We start from the raw sequence: 19,334 nt of genomic DNA, 5'->3' as shown, positions 1-19,334 counted from the left end.
AATGTTTACTTCCTTAGTTTCTTTCCTTCCTTCTTTTTTTCCATCTATTTATTGGACAATAATAGCTCTTGTTCTTTATGTGTGTGTATGTATGTATGTATCAGTTCCCTATGTATCTTGGATATCATATCTTTGTGAGAGAAATAGGCCAAGATTTTTTCCCCTAGTTAGTTGTTTTCTTTCTAAATCTAAATTCACTTATCTAATTTATGTCAAAGCTCTTCAATTATATGTAATCAAAATTGCCCATTTTACTTTTATGATCATCTCTATTCTTTGTTTGCTCAAGAACTCATCCCCTATCCATCCACTATATCCATAACTGTGAAAGTATTGCCTTCTCTGCTCCCCTAATTTTTTATGAGCTCAGACCAGCAGAGGCAGCAGCTGGAGCAACCACAGCCCATGCCCTCTCCCGCCCTCCACTGCTTTCCACTTGCCCTGGGGTCGTTCTCCCTACTTCCTCCTCCACCAGCCCGCGTGTGCCCCCTCTTCTTCCCCCCCATCCCCATTGTTCCGACCCAGGCCTCCCGCCCTTCCCTTTACCGCCCACTCCCCCTTTCCCCTTCACTCACCTAGCGCCCAAAGTTTTTGGCTTCCACTCCCACCAGTGACCAAAGACTTGACCACTTTACAAAGTCCAGATCCCCAGAACACTGCTTGACATGGACACCGGTATGATTATTAAAAGTGGATTAAATGTCACTCTCACCATCCAGCTACTTATGCACGGAAAGGAAGTTGGAAGCATTATTGAAAAGAAAGGGGAATCCGGTCAAGAAGATGCATGAAGAGGATGGTGCTTATATCAACATCTCAGAAAGGAATTGTCCTGAGAGAATAATTACTTTGGCTGGACCCACCAATGCCATCTTTAAAGCTTTTGCTATGATCATTGACAAACTTGAAAGAGGACATCAGCAGCTATATCTATGACCAATAGTACAGCTGCCAGTAGACCCCCAGTCACCCTGAGGCTTGTGGTCCCTGCTAGCCAGTGTGGCTCTCTCCTTGGAAAAGGGGGATTCAAGATCAGGGAAATAAGATAGAGTACAGCGGCTCAGGTCCAGGTGGCAGGGGATATTCTACCAAACGCAGCTGAGTGGGTCATCACTATTGCTGGCATCCCACAATCTGTCATTGAGTGTGTCAGACAGATCTTCACGGTTGTGTTGGAGACTGTCTCATTCTCTCCTGAAGGGTGCGACCATCCCTACCAGTCCAAGCTGTCCAGCTCTCCAGTCATCTTTGCAGGTGGTCAGGACAGGTACGGCGCAGTCAGTGACAGTGCGAGCTTTCCCTATACCATCATGTCCGTATGCCTCAACCCTGACCTGGAGGGACCACCTCTAGAGGCCTATACCCTTCAAGGACAGTATGCCATTCCACAGCCAGATTTGACCAAGCTGCAGCAGTTGGCAATATCCCAGTCTCACTTTCCCATGACACATGGCAACCCAGATTCAGTGCAGGTTTGGATGCATCTGCTCAAACTACTTCTCATAAATTCACCTTTCCGCATGACTTAATTGGATGTCAAGGTGCCAGAATCAATGAGATCCACCAGATGTCTGGGACTCAGATCAAAATTGTCAGTCCAGTGGAAGGATCTACTGGTAGTCAGGTTACCATCAGTGGATCTGCTGCCAGCATTTAGCTTGGACCAGTGTCTAATCAATATCAGGCTTTCCTCGGAGATGGGTGGCATGGGTAGCAACTAGAACAATGCAGACTTACCCATAACCCCTTCTGCTGTTCACCACCAATGATCCATCTGTGTAGTTTCTGAACAGTCAGTGATTCCAGGTTTTAAACAATTTGTAAATTTTCAGTTTCTACACAACTTTATCATCCATTTGTGATTTTTTTTTAATTACAGTGTTTTAATTCCTTTCTCTGTTCAGCTGTTAATGCTGAGAATCATATTTAGTTTTATAAACTTCTCCCTGTTTTTTTTGTTTTGGGGGGACTCATGAATTTTTTCCCTGTTTTTGTCATTGAAATGTAAGAGTGGAATATTAATACATTTCAGTTTAGTTCTATAATGTCAGGAATTTTTTTTGAAATTAAAAGATGAACTGGAGCTTTTTCCTTGTGAATAAAAACTGGAAAAAATTAATTTGTTAATGGTATGACCATTTCTCTTTAGATTAGGTCTCCATCTGGAGCTTATTTTAGTATATGGTGTGAGATGTTGATCAAAACCTAATTTCTTTACAATTTTCTTAGTAGTTTTTGTCAAACAGGGAGTCCTCACCCCTGTAATTGGTGTCCTTTTTATTACTGAGCACTAGGCTATTATATTCAGTTGCTTCTAGATTTCATGTACTTACTCAGTTTCATTGATCAACTTTTCTATTTTTAACCATTGATGATTATTCCCTGCTTTGCATCTGCTACCTTACCTGGTTTCAACCCCCATGGAACAAGATGCTCCTCCCAGGATAAGCTCATCACCTCCAAACTTTTCGCTATGCTGCTAACTCAACCCTTGATTGACTTTACCTGTCACAGACTCCTCTCTCCTCTGTTTGTGGAGCTGGAAGGAAACTCCTTCCAATGTCTTCCTTTATATAGTGAAGAAACTGGACTCTCAGATCATTCTACTTTGCATCTGCTGGTCTGTCTCCATGGAACAAAATGCCTCTGTCTGAGTACCCCCTGGTGTCCCATCTCTGCCCCCCCACCCTCCCTCTTCCCCCACTTTCCTGCCTTCTTTTGTGTGTTGTCTTCCCCCATTAGATTATAAGCTTCTTGAGGCCAGGGACTGTGCTTTTTTTATTACTATTAATTGTATCTCCAGCATTTAGCACAGTGACTGTCACATAGGTACTTAATAAATGTTTATTGGATTGGACTGTTTATTAGATGATTGCTACTTTATTGTATAGTTTAAGATCTGCTGCTACTAGTTCCCCTTCCTTCACAATTCTTCTCATTATTTCTCTTTAGATTCTTGACTTTTTGTTCCTCCAGATGAATTTCATCATTGCTTTGTCTAATTTTATAACGTAATCCTCTAGTCATTTGACTGGTACAATGCTGCATCTGTAAATTAATTTAGGTAGCATTGTCATTTTTAAAACATTAGCAGGACCTAATCATGAGCAATTAATTCTTCTCCATTTGTCTTCTTTTATTTCTGTAAAGAGTGTTTTGTAGTTGTAGTTATATAATCCCTGTTTGTATGTGGACTTCCAGATATCCTTTACAATTTGCAGTTATTTTGAATGGAATATCTTTTTCCACCTCTTTCTGATGGGTTTATTGGATACACACACACACACACACACACACACACACACACACACACACTCAGGCTGATGATTTGTTTTGATTTATATGTATAATATCTATATTTATATCTGTCTATCTATCTATCTATCTATCTATCTATCTATCTATCTATCTATCTATCTATCCACTGAAGTACAACCCATATTTGAAACATGAAAGTACCCTACCCTGTCTCTTACAAGTGTTCATTAAAGCCCCTGTTTGAAGACCTCTAGTAATTCATTCCTCCGAAGGGGGCTCATTCATTCCACTTTGGAACAGCTCTAATTACCATTGCATTTTTCCTTATATTAAAATTCTGTCTCTTGGTAACATCCGCTTATTGGTCCTAATTCTGGCCCCTGGGGGCCAAGCAAAATAAGTCTGTTCCCTCTTTATTTTTAATAATTTCATGTACATTTTCTAAGACACACAGTACTTTTTCTTGTTTTCTAAAACGGAATGCTGAAAAGGGATTATCCTGTCTTCACAGCTCAAGATCATCAATATTCTGTATGAGTGCCTCTTACTGCACAGTGCGCATTTAGGTGCTATTGAAGTGCATGGGGCCACTAAAGGCACCTAGACCACTATACTATTTGAATTCATGCATCTGCTTTTTACAATATTTCTGTCTTCTTTGCAGTTAGGCTTACAGCTGTCCTTTCTTGCACCTGTCACTACGTCTGCCTCTAGCAGCCTTCTCCTTCCCCCTTAAAATTTTTGACTTGAGACTTTTAATTTGCCAAGGATAAGGAAACCAGAGGAACCAGATTGTTAGAATTCATTGTAAAATGAGAGTCAACTGATTCTGAGTGAAGTCCTAAGGGATCTTCCAACAAATAAAATGCTCGAGCTTCAGAATGTTGCCAATTAGACTTGGTAATATGTATGTGACATTATTCAATTTATTTCAGCAATCATTTATTTATTATAATATATAGTTATATATTATAATAATTGTTTATTATATCTGATACAGACAAGGTATTACACTGGGTATATGATAATACAATAAGGGATAAGCACAGCTCTCAAGAAGTTTGTAGTCAATGTAGGGTGGAGGTGGGGGGGAGCCCAGATAAGGATGATGCAAGGCAGAATGGGATTAAACACAGAGGAGAGATTTAGATAATGTGTAATGAGAAATCTAAGGATGAAGAGACCATTTTCATCTGGGGAGCAGAGTGGGAGGAGTTAAAGATTAATTTTATTCATTCCATACATTTGAATTTAGGCATACTGATTTTATTTAGAATGAGAGATAACTATACTTGCATAAACTTCTCCCTTTTTGGGGTGTGTTTTATGTGGATAAAGACCATCTACTGATATACGCTGTTGTCCTTTACACAAGGGACAGACACAAAGGAGTGGCACCATTGCTACTGTGAGCTTATCTACTGTCCTCTCCTTTTATAAAATGCTTTGCACTCATTTGGCTGTTTGTTAAGTCCACGCCACGATAAAGATGGATTCTGAGCACAAAAGCTGTTTTACACCCAGCACACATCCCACAGGAACCATAGTTTGTGGAGCTGGCCATAATAAATTCTTTACAAGAATAATCCTGTACAAAAATTGCTTTCTCTGGCCTCATCCACAGAACAGTCACCCTTTACTGGGAAGTACTTGAATGGTGCTTGGACCAAAGATGGACAGATGAGAGCCATTCTAAGGGATATCTCAGTAGCTTTTCCTCTGTCATCAAGTATCAGCCAGCTATTTTTTTCCTTTCAGCCCTTTCTACCTCAAACATCTTGACAACCTAAACACCAAAAAAAGTTAGAACCACCCACATAAAAAACCCCCACCAGAACATTGAGGAGCTCAGGAGAGCAAGGTAGGGGTGTTTCATTCCTTTCTTGTATATTTCAATATCTCAGTGCAGAGCTATAACTAGCAGAGGGCTGGAAGGGCTTTCGCCCAAGGTACTGACAGCCAGGAGGGATGTACTTCCTCCTTAGGAGGAACAATCCCAGCAGTAACCACTATCCCCTGTACTGAGCCTTCTGGTCCTCCTCTGGTCTGTGACAGCCACTGGCTGTTCCACCTTCAAGGTTCCTATTGCTGCAGCACCTTTCTCACAGGGCTGCCTCCCTTCCACCGTCAGTGGTGAAATAAGGGAGTAGGAACACTCACTTTTCCAGGATGGTCGCTCCTAGGATGGGGCTAAGTGTACCTGCTTCCTGTTGCTTCCTCACCTCAACCCCTCACGTCCAGCTTTAGTCTTCTTGTTTCTGGGGTGGTTTCTCTTATGACCCTTTAAAAATGTTATCCTGTTTCTCTAGGATGGTCTTCCTCTAAAGCCCCTTCATGGACCAAAGAAGACCACAGAATCATAGACTTTGAAGAGAATTCAGAGGTGATTTGGTCAAACCAATACCTGAACAGTAATGCCCTTCAAAAGACCCCAAGACATAGTCCTCGCCCTTCAATATTAGGGGTGGAAGGGAGGCAGCCCTGTGAGAAAGGTGCAGCAGCAAAAGGAACCTTGAAGGTAGAGCAGCCGGTGGAGAACCTGAAGGCTAGGTGCAGGGAATGGTGGTTACTTTTGGGTTTGTTCCTCCTAAGGAGGAAGTACACCTCTCCTGGCTGTCAGCACCTTGAGCCAAAGCTGTTTTTAGTCCTGTGCTAGTTATTGCCCTGGGGAAGAGAGAGGGAAGGGAATAAGCATTTATGTAATTCCTACTATGTGAGGAACTGTGCTAAGCATTTTTTACAAATATTATCTCACAATCTACAAGGTAAGTGCTGTTATCATCCACATTTTACAGTTGAGGAAACTGAGGCAAATAGACATTAAGTGACTTGCCTGGAGTTACACAGCTAGTAAGTGTCTGAGGCTGGATTTGAACTCAGATTTTCCTGACTCCAGGCCCAGCATCCTATCCACTGTGCGCCAGTTGCTTGTTTAGTTGTTTTCAGTCATGTCTGCCTCTTTGTGACCCCTCTTGGAGTTTTCTTGTTAAAGATACTGGAGTGGTTTGCCATTTCCTCCATATGTATGCATGCATGCATGTATGTATGTGTACACATACACATATCTATACACATATATACATCTATGCCTATGTGTATGTGTGTATACATATATGTATACACACACCCATACAGTCTTTGCTTAAAGACTTCAAATGAAAGGAAACCCACTACCTCTCAGAACAAACCAATCTAATTTGAAATGTCTCCATTCAAAAAGTTTTCCTTACCTCAAGCCTAAATCTATCCATCTCAGCTTGTAACCATTGGCCCTGGTTCTGTCTTCTAGAGCCAAACAGAACAAATCTCATCCTCATTCTATGTGGTAATCCTTCAAATACTTGAAAAAAAGCTCTCTTCTTCTCTCTGCCATTTATTCTCTGTGTGACTCCAAACAAGTCTTTCTACCTCTGAGCCCCAGTTGTCACATCTGTCCAATACTATATTTCACCACATAATCGTTGCCATTGCATAATCATTGCACCCTGGTTTTTTTTTTCAGTCCAAAATTTGGTTTATAACTTTTCATCACATAATTGTCAATGATATAGTTCTGTTCATCACACCACTTCAATGTATTTTATACAACAATGTATTCACTGATAGCATATGTATACAGATTTATCTCTCGAGCATTGTGAGCTGCAAGCCTAAAATTCTCAGCTCACATGCATTGTCAGTTTTCAATTTTAAAGTGTATTCATGAATATTCCTTGCATCCTAATCTTGCACCAAAGACAGTTTCATAATACATGACTTTTAAGTAATACCGGCAAAATTTTTTTAAAAGTTTCACATAATGATTGCCCCCCCGCACTTTTTTGCAAAAAATTTTGTCATAAAATCTGCGACAATTATGCGGTGAAATACGGTAAGGGCACCTGTTGTTAATTGACCTCTAGATTTAGAGACATCCAATCATAGACTCAGAGCTGGAAGACAGGTTAGAGGTCATCTAGTCCAAACCCTTCATTTTACAGATGAGGAAACTGAGGTCCAAAGAGAAGACCTACGAAGTTCCAATGGTGAAGTTCCAATGTAAGGAAATAATTCCCTAGACCAAAGCACCTTCTCTGCGACTTAGAATCTTGGAACTGCCCAGAGCACGGAAGGGTTAGGTGAGTTGCCCAGGCAACTTAGTTGTCACACAGACATTGGACTTAAACCTAGGTTTTCCTGGATTCTAGGGTAGCACACTATTCACTGTGGTATGCTGCTTCTCACTCAGGAAGCACCAAATGAATATCATTGATAGGATCATAGATTCAGAGACAGAAGAAACCTTGGAAATCATCCTGTTTAAAGGCTTCAACTTAGGAGGAATTTGAGGTGGGGATGGGAAGTTAAGGGACTTGTCCAGGATGGCATAGATAAGAAGTGCTAGAGCTGGGATTTAAACCCAGGTCCTCTGGCTTGAAAGTCAGTGATCTTTCCATTGCCCCACCATGCTACTTTGATGCTGAATGGCATTTGTAATTAAGCATTTTTACCTCTACCAGGACATGCTGTAGTGGGTGTTATAAGACAATAACCTCCTTCCTCCTTGCAGCGTCTTCCCACTGCAACATATTTTAGCAATGGGGAGACAGATGAGTATAGCCCTTCAAGGACTTCGTGTCCTTCAGAGGGCAAAAAATATTCTTATTTACTTGAAATGAGTGACTTGCTAATGGGAGGGGCTGGTGGACATTATAATAGAGTAAGGCCAGCTAATTGTAGGTCAGTAGATTATTTTCTCTTTTTTATGCTAATTAAGTCATATTTTACTGGTAAGAGGAAATCCCTTCATTTTCTTTCTTTCTTTTTTGTCCTCTTGGCAGTTCTTCACATTGGTGACTTTCTTTTTCACTAGTGGTCATGCATTCAGAAAAATTCAATTCAAAAGTACACTAAGGCACTTAATACTTTGTGTCACGAACCTGAACTACCAATAACAAATACCAGCAACAAAGTTGTTTTGTCTTTATAGCTTTGAGCATGAATGAAATTGAGAAGAAATAGGCTTATATTTTGAAGACAATAAATAATGCAATCATAGTTAGTTCATTCAAGTTCCCATGTTATTAACACTTGAAAATTAAGTCCTGTGTGTCCAAGCAATGACTGCAAGTTTTCTCTCATTTAGTTGCGTCTCTGTGCAGTGAGGAAGGGGCAGGGATACTGGAAAGGAGTATGTCATGGGTGGTATCAAGATGTCTCACCTTCCCCTTTATATCATGATTATTAATAACATATACAGAGTGTCCCAAATAGCTAGACTTTTGGGACACCCTGTATATTTTGGCCCCTTAGTGAACTGTAAGTTCCTTTAGAGCAGGGGCCATATCTCTTTCCATATGTGTATTCCCAAGACAATACATATAGTAGGCACTTAATAAATGTTTATTGAATTCGATATTATTTAATCTATCTACTCCATAAATCAACTTGGCGTGAAAAGGTTAAGAATTAATTCCCCAAGTTTAGGTAAAATTTAGCTCGTCCTTAAAAAGATTCTGTTTTGCTTTTTTCTTATTTTTTTTTTGGTAATTCAAGTACAACAGGAAAATTACGTAAGAAATATTTTATTTACACGTACTCTTTATTAGAGTCAGCTTGCATATTTACCTTGGGGAACAATGGGTCACTTTTTTTTTTATTTTTAAGAATTGATTTGGTGCAGCTAGGTGGCGCAGTGGATGGAGCATTGGCCCTGAAGTCAGGAGGACCTGAGTTCAAACCCAGCCTCAGACATATAACACTTACTAGCTGTGTGACCCTGGGCAAGTCACTTAGCCCCAGTTGCCTCACCAAAAAAAAAAAAAAAAAAAGGATTGATTTGTTTTGTTGTTCCTGTGCTATCTGAAAAAGGGGAACATACAAAGAGGAATTTGGAGCTAGTGTCAAATTACCTAGATTTATTGCTAGGAAAGAGTGGTGGGCTGTAACAACAATGATGATGACAATTACTTCAATGACAATGACTAACATTTATATGGTGCTTTAAGGTCTTTGAAGCACTTTACAAATATTGTCTTTATCCTCACAACAACCTTGGGAGGTAGGTATTATTATGATACTGATTTTATAGATGAGGAAACTGAGTTAGACTAAGGTTAAGAGACTTGCTCAGGGTCACACATCTAATAAGTATCTGAGGCTAAATTTGAATTCAAGTGTTCCTATCTCTAAAGGTATCGTTTAAGAGTATGATAGCTTACATTAGGCAAGAAGGTATCCATAGATGCGTGTTTTACCTCAGTACACAGCAAAAAAGCAAATGTAAAAAAAGGGGTGCAAAGGAATGGGGCAGGAGCAATGGAAGTATGACACTCTGGTTTTACTTTCCCAAGTAACAACCAAAGGTTCCAGAGAGTAGGCATTTAACAGAGCTGTTTAACTCAAGAGTTACCACTAGGGGACACTCCTTGCCACAGGCCACCCTCAAGAGGGTTGGGAAGACAAGGTCTTTGAAGATCCAGGAGTATGTGAAATGGGGCCATCAGCCAATATACAAGTACAAAGTACAAAGTACTGAACTATAAATTCCTTAAGAGTAGGGACCATGTCTCTTTCCATATGTGTATTCTCAAGACAATACATATAGTAGGCACTTAATAGAGACAATAAGAGACCCTGTTTTGGAAGTGCTGGAAACATATAGATAAAAGCCACACAGTCCCTACTCTCAAGGAACTTTCCTTCTAATAGGAGAGACAGCACATGCAAGAGAATGGCAGCCAGGGAAGGGTGCTGCAGTCTAAGAGGGATGGTAAGTAGGGTCATAGGAAAGTTGGTTGACACATCCTTTCTAGAAACAATGATAGTATTGATTTCAGTTCTATTCCCAACAGAAGAGGTGAAAGGGGACGGGGATGTTGACATATAGAGCAGATGACAAGAAGATGACTGGATGGAATGTGAAGCAAAAAGGAGACAATAAGAGACAACAGAGACAACAAAAGACAATAGAAATAATAAGACAACAACCAACAACCACCAAAGCCAGGAGCATTGTGACCAGCTAACGTGCCAGCAAGGGCCTAATACATTCTCACTGACTGACAGTTGATACTGTAGGGTGTGGTCTAGAGAAGGCCTTCCTACCTGGAAGCCTCTAGTCCCCATCCCTATAGCATGTAACTTCAAATGTTAAAATCTCTGTTCCTGTTTTCAGGAGAGGCTGTGCCAGATGTTGAGACTTTGGAAATAGGCACATCCTTAGGAAGAAGGAGTAGGATTTTAGTAGGATTTTTAAAAAATTGACAGAGTGAAGAGTCTGGGGACATTTGTCTCATCACTTGGCTAATTTCTCTAGTGTCACCTCTAGTCCTGGAGTCCCACTTAGACAAGTAGTACCTTAATCACCGCTAAGAAGCAAGCTCTTGGAAACTCTTTTCTTGGAATACGTAAGATATATTCCTAGAATGGCCTCTTGAATCAAGAGATGTTCCAGAGAGTGTCAGAGAGCTTCTAGAAAAGGAAGGAAAGATTCCTAAGGACCACTGTGACCATGTTAGCTTGCTTACTCAAGAAGCCTTCTTAATTGTCTCCTATATTTTAATTGTTATCATTCAATGGTATTGGCTATCTGATAGCATCAATGGCTTACTGCCACAGAAATCTGTCTTCAAACCTCATGTTTATTTGCTACCGTTTTGGAATGTCTAGTCAGCTATGTGCAGCTTCCCAGAGTCAATGTCTCATCAAAGTTTATTCTTCCACTCACATGAGTCTGAAGTATCTCCTCTCTGACTCCTGCTGACAAACAAGAGACTGATTCTTCAGGATACCTCCTCATGGGAGTCAGTTCCTGACAGGCTCAAAAGGGAAAAAGTCCTCCCAGCTGAGCCCCAGATGCACCTGAAGGATGTGGCCTGACTATCAGATGTAGATACCAAGTGTTTTGGGGTGAAAATCAATAAAGATTGACTTTCTTGAGGATTCCACACAGTTTGTGGAAATTTAAGGCTTAAAACAACGTACTTTGCATGTAGTATATGTTAAATAAATGGTTGCTGATTGAATAGATGAATGGGGGAATGAATGAATGAATGAATGAAGTTAAGACCTAGAAGAGCTTTCTTCAGAGGTGAGGACAAGTGGAGAAGCCCTAAATAGCTAGCTATCCAACATTAGATTTAGGTAAATTCTTGGTGTCATAGCAGCAAACTCACTGTGAACTCTCCCCGGTAATGTTAACAAAGCCAACTTTGTCTATTGATTGATCCTGTCATGACTTGAAATCATCTGATCAAGTTTTATCATAAAATCATGGTATCATAGAACTTTCTCATTTAACAAATAATTTTAATAGCTGGCATTTACATAAAGCTTTACAAAATTATTTATATCCGTTTTGTTGGGACAGGTCATCTAGTGGCCATTGATTGATGGTTGGTTCAATCAGCAAGCATTTCTTTAGCATCTATAATGTGCTGACTACTCTTCTCATCACTGGAGAAGTAAATGAAAAACAACAGTCCCTTTTCTCAAGGAATCTATATTTTAAAGGAGGGAGGCAATATGCACATATGTAAGCACATACAAAAGACATAGAAAACAGGTATCCCCAGCACTAGGAGCTGGAGAGACCAGTAAAGGCCCAGTGCAGAAGATTATGGTTAACCTGGGTCTTAAAGGAAGACAGAGGATTTCAAGTAGTAGAGATGCGGAGGGAATGGAATAGCTAAAACAAAGTCACAGAGATAAAAGATGGAATCATGTGCAAGAAACAGCAAAAAGGACAGTATGATTTGGCTTTAGAAGGGAGCAATATGAATGAAGCTGAACAGGTATGTTGGGGCCAGGTTGTGGAGACCTTGAAATTCCATAGGAGATTATATTTGATCCTAAAAGTTATAGAGGGAGCTACTGTGAACAATCATCTTACGTCTCCTGAGGATCCAACAATATTATATGGGGCAGGGAGATGTCACTGAGTCAGAAGACCCAAGTTTGATTCCCAGTTCTGCCATTTACTAGTTGTGTAAGCTATTCCAGAAAAGTTACTTCTCCCCCCAGTGAATCATAGGGATGCTTAGGTGAGCAGCAAACGATCAAAGGTTGTTAATGGAATTTGGTCCCTACTCAGTTTTCCAAGAATCCCACTTTCTCTTAAGGGTGATACAGTCCACATCTGACTATAAGTTGCTTTGGGTTACTTTCTGGTACTACATTGGTGCCTTTGAAGGGAAGAAGACTATTAATTTATGAATAGACAGAATCAAATTGCCTTCTGGTTGCCTGCAACAGAAGAACTGAAAAGCATTTACAGATGAAAGCTAATTCTTTGCTGTTGTCATTTCCTGATGCTACTTTTGTTACTGCAACTGTGTTCTGTCTGAGAGCCAAAGTGACTCTGGAGTCTTTGTGGGGGGTGGGAAGGGCTAGTGGGAAGGCACTAAACATAGGGATTCCTTCATCTGTGGCAATACTGCTGGTATCACTCCCCCGCACATACACATTCAATTTGCTGGTTTGGTTTGTCTTAAAGTTCAGAGTATGATGGTGTGGGCTTATCCGCCTCTTCTCCTACTCCTACCCAGTACAATCAAATTGCAATCTTCAAAAAAGGAGATGCAGACTCCTGTTGCCTTGAGTAAAGAGACCAGGCTTAGAGTTGATCTTGGTTGGTCAACTTTAGGCTTTCATCAAGTGGCTAGCAGAGCTGCTGGAAATCCCAGAGAGACTCAGGCTTGAGGGATGTAGATAAGTTGTATTATATTGTTGACTATGTAAAACTACAGTCATTATTTATAGGACTTTATTTAGAATTTATCTTAATAACAATTTGGTTTACCACCAAATAACCATAAAATGTGAAGAATTTATGAAGAAAAATGAAAGAAAAAAACATACTTCAATAAAACAAACCAACCTCTCAACTAATTCTGATCACATATTCAATGTTTGATATCCATTACTACAAATAAAGACTGAATAAAGTATGTATTAAGCACTTACTATGTGCCAAGCACTGTGCTGTGCTAGAAACAAAAAGACAAAAGCCACACAGTCCCTATTCTCAAGGAACTTTCCTTCTAATAGGGGAGACAGCACATGTAGAGGAATGGCAGCCAGGGAAGGGTGCTGCAGTCTAAGAGGGATGGTAAGTAGGGTCATAGGAAAGTTGGTTGACCCATCCTTTCTAGAAACAATGGAAGTACTGATTTTAGTTCTATTCCCAATAGAAGAGGTAGAAGGGGGTGGGGATGTTGACATACAGAGCAGATGACAAAAAGATAACTGGATGGGATGTGAAGCAAAGTGTCTGGTCTGGAGCCAGCTAGATGAAGGGGGTGATGTGAATTTGTACTTACTCACCAAGATTCGTGAGCTTGGTCCTAAGCTTCTTTCCAAATCTAAATGGAGTAGGTACACTAGTGCTTAAAAAGGCAGGGTGGTACATTTTCCCACCTCTTCTTTGAGAACAAGCTTGGTCATTATAATCATACTTGCTAATTGATTTATATAAACTTCCATATTTGTTTAACAATCTAACAATACCCAACCTAGGTTGGTTTGTTTTATTGGTGAGTACACAGAGTCCCTAGAAATTCAACGGAACAAATAGCAGGCACTCCATTGAGTCTCCCAAAGAGAGCTGCTGTGTGTACTATTTACTTCTCTATCTCCCTAAAACAGAACCGTTGAGTGGAGGCTCTATAAGGGTATTATTGAGATGATTTTTCTTACACCCTGACAGAATAGTGTGCTAAACATTCTGTTCTCTACTGCCTTGGGGTTTTCTCTTTCATTAAAAGAACCTTGCAAACAGTTGCTTGCCAAAGAGAATACTAATTTATGCCTGGCAAATAGGAAGCAATGTGTTTTTTGTTTGCATTACTATTCACAGAAAAGCCTATACTTAGAGTGGAAGAGACCTTAGAGATCATCTAACAAAAATGAGGAAACTGAGGCCCAGAGAGGTTAAGAGACCTGCCCAAAGTTACACAGGTAATAAGTAGCAGAAGTGGGATTTGAGCCCAGCTCATTTGGTTCTGATTGAGGGTTCTTTCCATTGCACCATGCTGTCTCTCTCTGGGTAATTCACAAAAGTTATCTCTAAGAAATATAGGCGTTTCATTTTGCTTTGGTGGAGGGAGGAGCCAGACCTTCCAAAAATTATCAGAGGTCCATGAAGATTTTGTAATCCCTTGAAATGTAAAGAATTACTTGCTTCCTCCCCTCTTTCCCCCCCCCCCGCAAAGGACTAGAAGAGGTGGAGAATGGGGGGGGGAGTAAGGATAGGATGACATTCTGGGTAGTTATTTTTTAGTATTTTCAATGCTATATTAAAGGATGATTCCCCAGTTCAGTTTCTGGCAATCCTTTAGAAAAGCTGAAATCTGGGCAAATCTGAAAGTATTCAACCCCAGGGTTGGTTTAGAGTTAAAACACTAAGGGTTATTTTGGACTAAAAGACTTAGGCAGCTTCTGAGTTATCATGGGCAGAAGTCTTCCATAGACAATTCATCTCTTTCCTGCATCCTGGTGGTGAAGTTGCAGGACTTAGTCAATAAACATTTATAAAGAACCTACTATGTGCTAGGCACTATACTAAGTGCTGGGGATACAAAAAAGGGTAAAAGATGGTCTCTGCTCTCAGGAGCTCACAGTCTACTGGGGGAAACAACATGCAAACAACTACATACTTATGTCCCTCCACCTAATGCCTTTAGTCTAGCCATGCTTGGCATTTACTTCTAAACAGTAAAAATATAAAAGCTGCCTGGTTGTTTGCCCTGCTTCATATGTCTTCCCTGGACTCTCTAACTGCATTCTGATCGTGGGTTCCATCTCTGCCTTGACTCAACCTGATGATATTTAGTCATTGTGTCTTTGTTTTGACTCCCAATCCCTGTTATCTTGCCTGGATTTCTGTTGCCTAAATAGCCTGCCTAGATTAAAAACCTATTGCTAATACTTGCCTGCTTGATCTTGTGGGCTTTAACTAGAGACTGTATGGATGGATTCATTGCTTTCTCTGACCTTCAGTGCCAATACATCCTACTGCAAAAAAGTACATCCTCCTACCAAAGCCAGACTAAACTTCTGGTTCCAGAGTCTTGTCTCTAATGACTCCTGGTTGTGCTGATAAACCATCCTATACTTTTAGTACCCTAGGCCTAGCTTTTTATCCTATATCCCCAACCTAGCAGTCCTACAAACTGTAGATGAGTACTATATTAGGTTAAAAAATAGAGAGACCACAGGGACCAAAGTATGTAAATAGATTATCTTGACAATCACAGGGATGACCAAAAAGAATGTGAAATTAGATTAGATCATGTTTCTTTTGGAAGCAGTCCTTACCCATACCTCACACTTGCCATGATTTGCTCTGGGTCTGACAATGTTACCCTAGAGGATATGGAGTAGAGCCAAAATTTCTTGGTGGCAGGCAGACCTGGGAAACTTGGCACTGGGGGAAGTGATGAGTTTCTTGGCATAGCCCCACTTACCAGTAAAGAAGAAGGACTCAAGGCTACATCTTTTGATTTTCCAGGGTGGCACTATCATGCTATTCCAACATTGGTACTGGCACTCCTAATCTGGAAATCAGATGCTAATTTGTAGGGTAGTGGGCAGCTGGGCTCCTGGCTAGATTCCAGATTTGCTGTTCAGGTAGAAACCACCATTGCATCATGCAAATATTTAACATTTCCAAGCCAAATGAAAGCCTGGAGAGTGGGAGTGAATGTATAGCATTGTGTGGTCTGTTTTGGTCTCCTGGGGAGCAGGAAAGGTAGTCCCTGAGGAGAGTATATAATTTTGGGCAATTAAACTTTCTGTGGTACCATGGAATCTCTAGCTTCTCCAGAGTGTTATTACTGAAGCTTTTAGGGTCTTATGACCTCATACACAATCAAGGACAAGAGAAAAGGAAAGGGCTTAGAAAATAATGTCCGGGCCTCAGTTGTCACTGACCTTGTGTCAGAATCATCATGGACCGTCCCCATCTGTGCTCAAGGCTTCAGGCAGTTTATAATCTAGAGCACAAAATGACCACAAGGAACACCCAAGACACAATACAAGGAAACCAAATGCAGACCACAGGGAAAGTTACCGAGGAAAACCTCTCCACTGCATCTTCCCCCCCCCCACACCACCCCCAGCTGTACTGATCTTCCATAAAGATATGTCGCCTGGCATTCTTATTCCTCCTTCCAACATATATAGTTTTCCTACTGCAATGTAATAGACCAATCTAAACATCAGTCCAGAAGCCTGGGCTCTCACTGCTTTTATCTACTGCCTTCAGGCAGGCTTAAAGAAGCTGGTGCCCTCATTACGGTTTTTGGCAACAGCTGCTACCTTGTTGTTTCCACAGCTCAATTGCCTTTTCTCCCCATTGTTGAACATAATTGTGACTTAAGAACCTGGACTTGAGGACGTGGGCTTCCTGGCTGAGAGCAAAGTTAACTTCAGGGGAGGGAGCAACTTTATTGCAAAATGAACATCAGTCACCTTTTTCATCTCTACCTGGACCTTCTGATGCCAATGAGATGCTGCCCTTATCTGCTTTCAGAGTTTCCTTGGGTCCATTTCCCCTTTGAATAATAATAGCTAACAATAATAATAGCTAATAATGGCTAGCATTTACATAGTGCTTCAGTATGTATCAGGTACTTCCCTATGCACTTTACAAATTTCTCATTTGATCTTCACAACAACCCGGGAGGTAGGTACAGTTATTATCCCCATTTTACTGTCAAGGAAACTGAGGCAGAGATTAACTGACTTGCTCAAGGTCACACAGTAGATTTGAACTCAGTTCTTCCTGACCCAAGGCTCAGGACTCTTATCCACTGTGACACCTAGTCATCTGCCTTTTTTCTTCCCAAGCAGTGTGTCTCCAGCCATGGGAGGTATGTTACTACCCAGATTTCATCATCTGTGCTCTGATTATCAGCAGGGAGGGAGTCAGCTCAACAACTTGGCTTCAATAATAAATCTCCTTGCTTTCATGAGTTTAAATCAGACTTTAAAACATCACCCTTAATGTTCCTTTAATGCAGTTTTCTTCTGAATGAGTTCCCTTTAGGTCTAGTCTTGTCACTAATATTGTCTCTTGGCAAACAAGGGAGGATTTCTTCAAGGAAAACCCTGCCAGTTTAGGAAGAAGGTTGAATTGCTCTGTGATGCCAGGCAGCCTCTCTTGCATTTTACAAGGACACTTGAGAAAACAAAACTCTCTGACTGTAAATTTAATTTTCTCCTGACAGCCCCAGTGTCTTTGCAGCCTCAAAAGTTATCCATTACTTCTTTCTTCTGTAATTAAAAATCAAGGCGGGGGGGAATGTACAGGATTAATGAGGCCTAATTTTCATTGATGAGCTCTAAGAGCTTATCAATAATGGGATCAGGGAAGCAGCTTTGGCTAAGCTCTTCCTTGCCAAGCCGCCAATGTTGATGGAGGACCTGGTTCAGCATGGGAAATACTGGTTTTCTGACAGGCTCCACTTACATAGGTTAGTAAAGTAAGTCTTTGTGGGCTAGGTGTTGTATAGTAGTTCTGCTGCTTCTCCCTGTCTCCAGCACAATCAAGTGGTCCCGGCCCCTTCTCCATACTCAGCACTTGGACTTGTGGGAGCTGATTACAGGGAAAGATGAAAAAGGCTGTCTTTCTCACACATGTTGAGAGCCTCTGGACAACATCTGCAGAAATGGAATGATCATACATCTGTTTAGGAGGGAGAAAGATTATTTCCAATTAAAAGAATATTGGTGGTAATCCCTTATTTGCAGATACTTTATTAGGAGATAGGGACATCAGACCCATTTATTACCCAAGGTATATGACAAACATGACTTAGTTCTGGGAGAAACAGAGGCCCCCTTGCCTAAGAATCCCCATCATGACATTTCAATAGCTATGGGCTACATTTTGTAGGGAAAGGTACCATATAAAGTAAATGACCTCTTTAATTCATGGACACACACACACACACACACACACGCACGCACACACACTGAAGAGTTCTCTAAATTCAGTGACAGAGGTTTTGTTTGTTTTTGTTTGCTTATTTTGTAAAGAAGCTGGGCAGAGGAATTGTCAGCCTTAAGACCTGACTTTAAGATGGCAATTAAGAACTATGCTGAGTTCATATGGGGCTGGGTCTATGAGATTCTCCAGCAGAGCCATTCCTAAAACAGGGTAATGGGATTTTGCCCCAGGGTGCCATATTTAGAGATGGTTTAATTTAGACACTTACTAGCTGGGCAAGTCACTTAACCTCTATTTGCCTCAGTTCCTCATCTGTAAAATGGGGACATACTACAGAAGGAAATGGCAAATCACTGCAATATCTTTGCCAAGAAAAAGTGCAGGGGGTCCTGTAGAGTCAGACATGACTGAATGACTGAACAACCACAACAAAAGTTGGGAATAATGATGATAGGAAGCTATCTTTCTGTGACCTATCCTGTTCTTCTACCTCCTTCCTTCCAACAAGCTTGTCAACAACATTGTTATGTCAATGCACTGGGGTGTTTGTCTCCTCCTAACAGGACAGTGTCCTGTTTTTTCCACCTCAACTGAAGATATATTTGGTGTTGCTTATCTCACAGGGTTTACGGCACTTATACCATCTGTAAAAAACAAATTCCTAGATATAGTTACATCAGCCAGAAATATTTTCCTGCATAAACTACTCTAGTTCAGATCAAATACAAGGTCTGGCTAATACCAGGCTACTAATTTCTCTCTTCACTAATGTCTTTTAAAATAATACTCATATTTAGTAGTCTGTCAGTCAATAAACATTTATTAAGTGCCTCCAATGTGTCAGGTACTGTGGTTACAAAGACAAAAAGGATACGATCCCTGCTTCCAAGGAGTTTATATGCTATTGAAGGAGACAGCACAAGGCAGTGTGTCTCAGTGGATAGGGTCCTGGACTTGAGGTCAGGAAGACATGACTCCCTGCTTCAGACACTTACTAGCTTTGTGACCCTGGATAATTTTTGATGTCTCAGGTTCCTCACCTATAAAATGAAATGGTTGGACTCAATGACCTTTAAGATCCTTTCTGATTCCAAGTCTATGGTACAAGCATAATTATAGACATGATTGTCAAGATTTCCATTGC

The 19,334-nt window shown here is 40.7% G+C and overlaps 1 pseudogene; it reads left to right on the top strand.

Annotated features, from left to right (window-relative positions):
• Positions 1-584: 584 nt before the first annotated feature.
• LOC114040521 lies at positions 585-1,721 on the top strand (annotated as a pseudogene).
• Positions 1,722-19,334: the final 17,613 nt, after the last annotated feature.

This window comes from Vombatus ursinus, unplaced genomic scaffold, assembly GCF_900497805.2.
Source record: "Vombatus ursinus unplaced genomic scaffold, bare-nosed wombat genome assembly UNPS02013348.1, whole genome shotgun sequence".
NCBI classification, from domain to species: Eukaryota; Metazoa; Chordata; class Mammalia; order Diprotodontia; family Vombatidae; genus Vombatus; species Vombatus ursinus.
The sequence above is the reverse complement of the archived record's forward strand: the minus strand, read 5'-3'. Positions and strand labels throughout refer to the sequence as shown.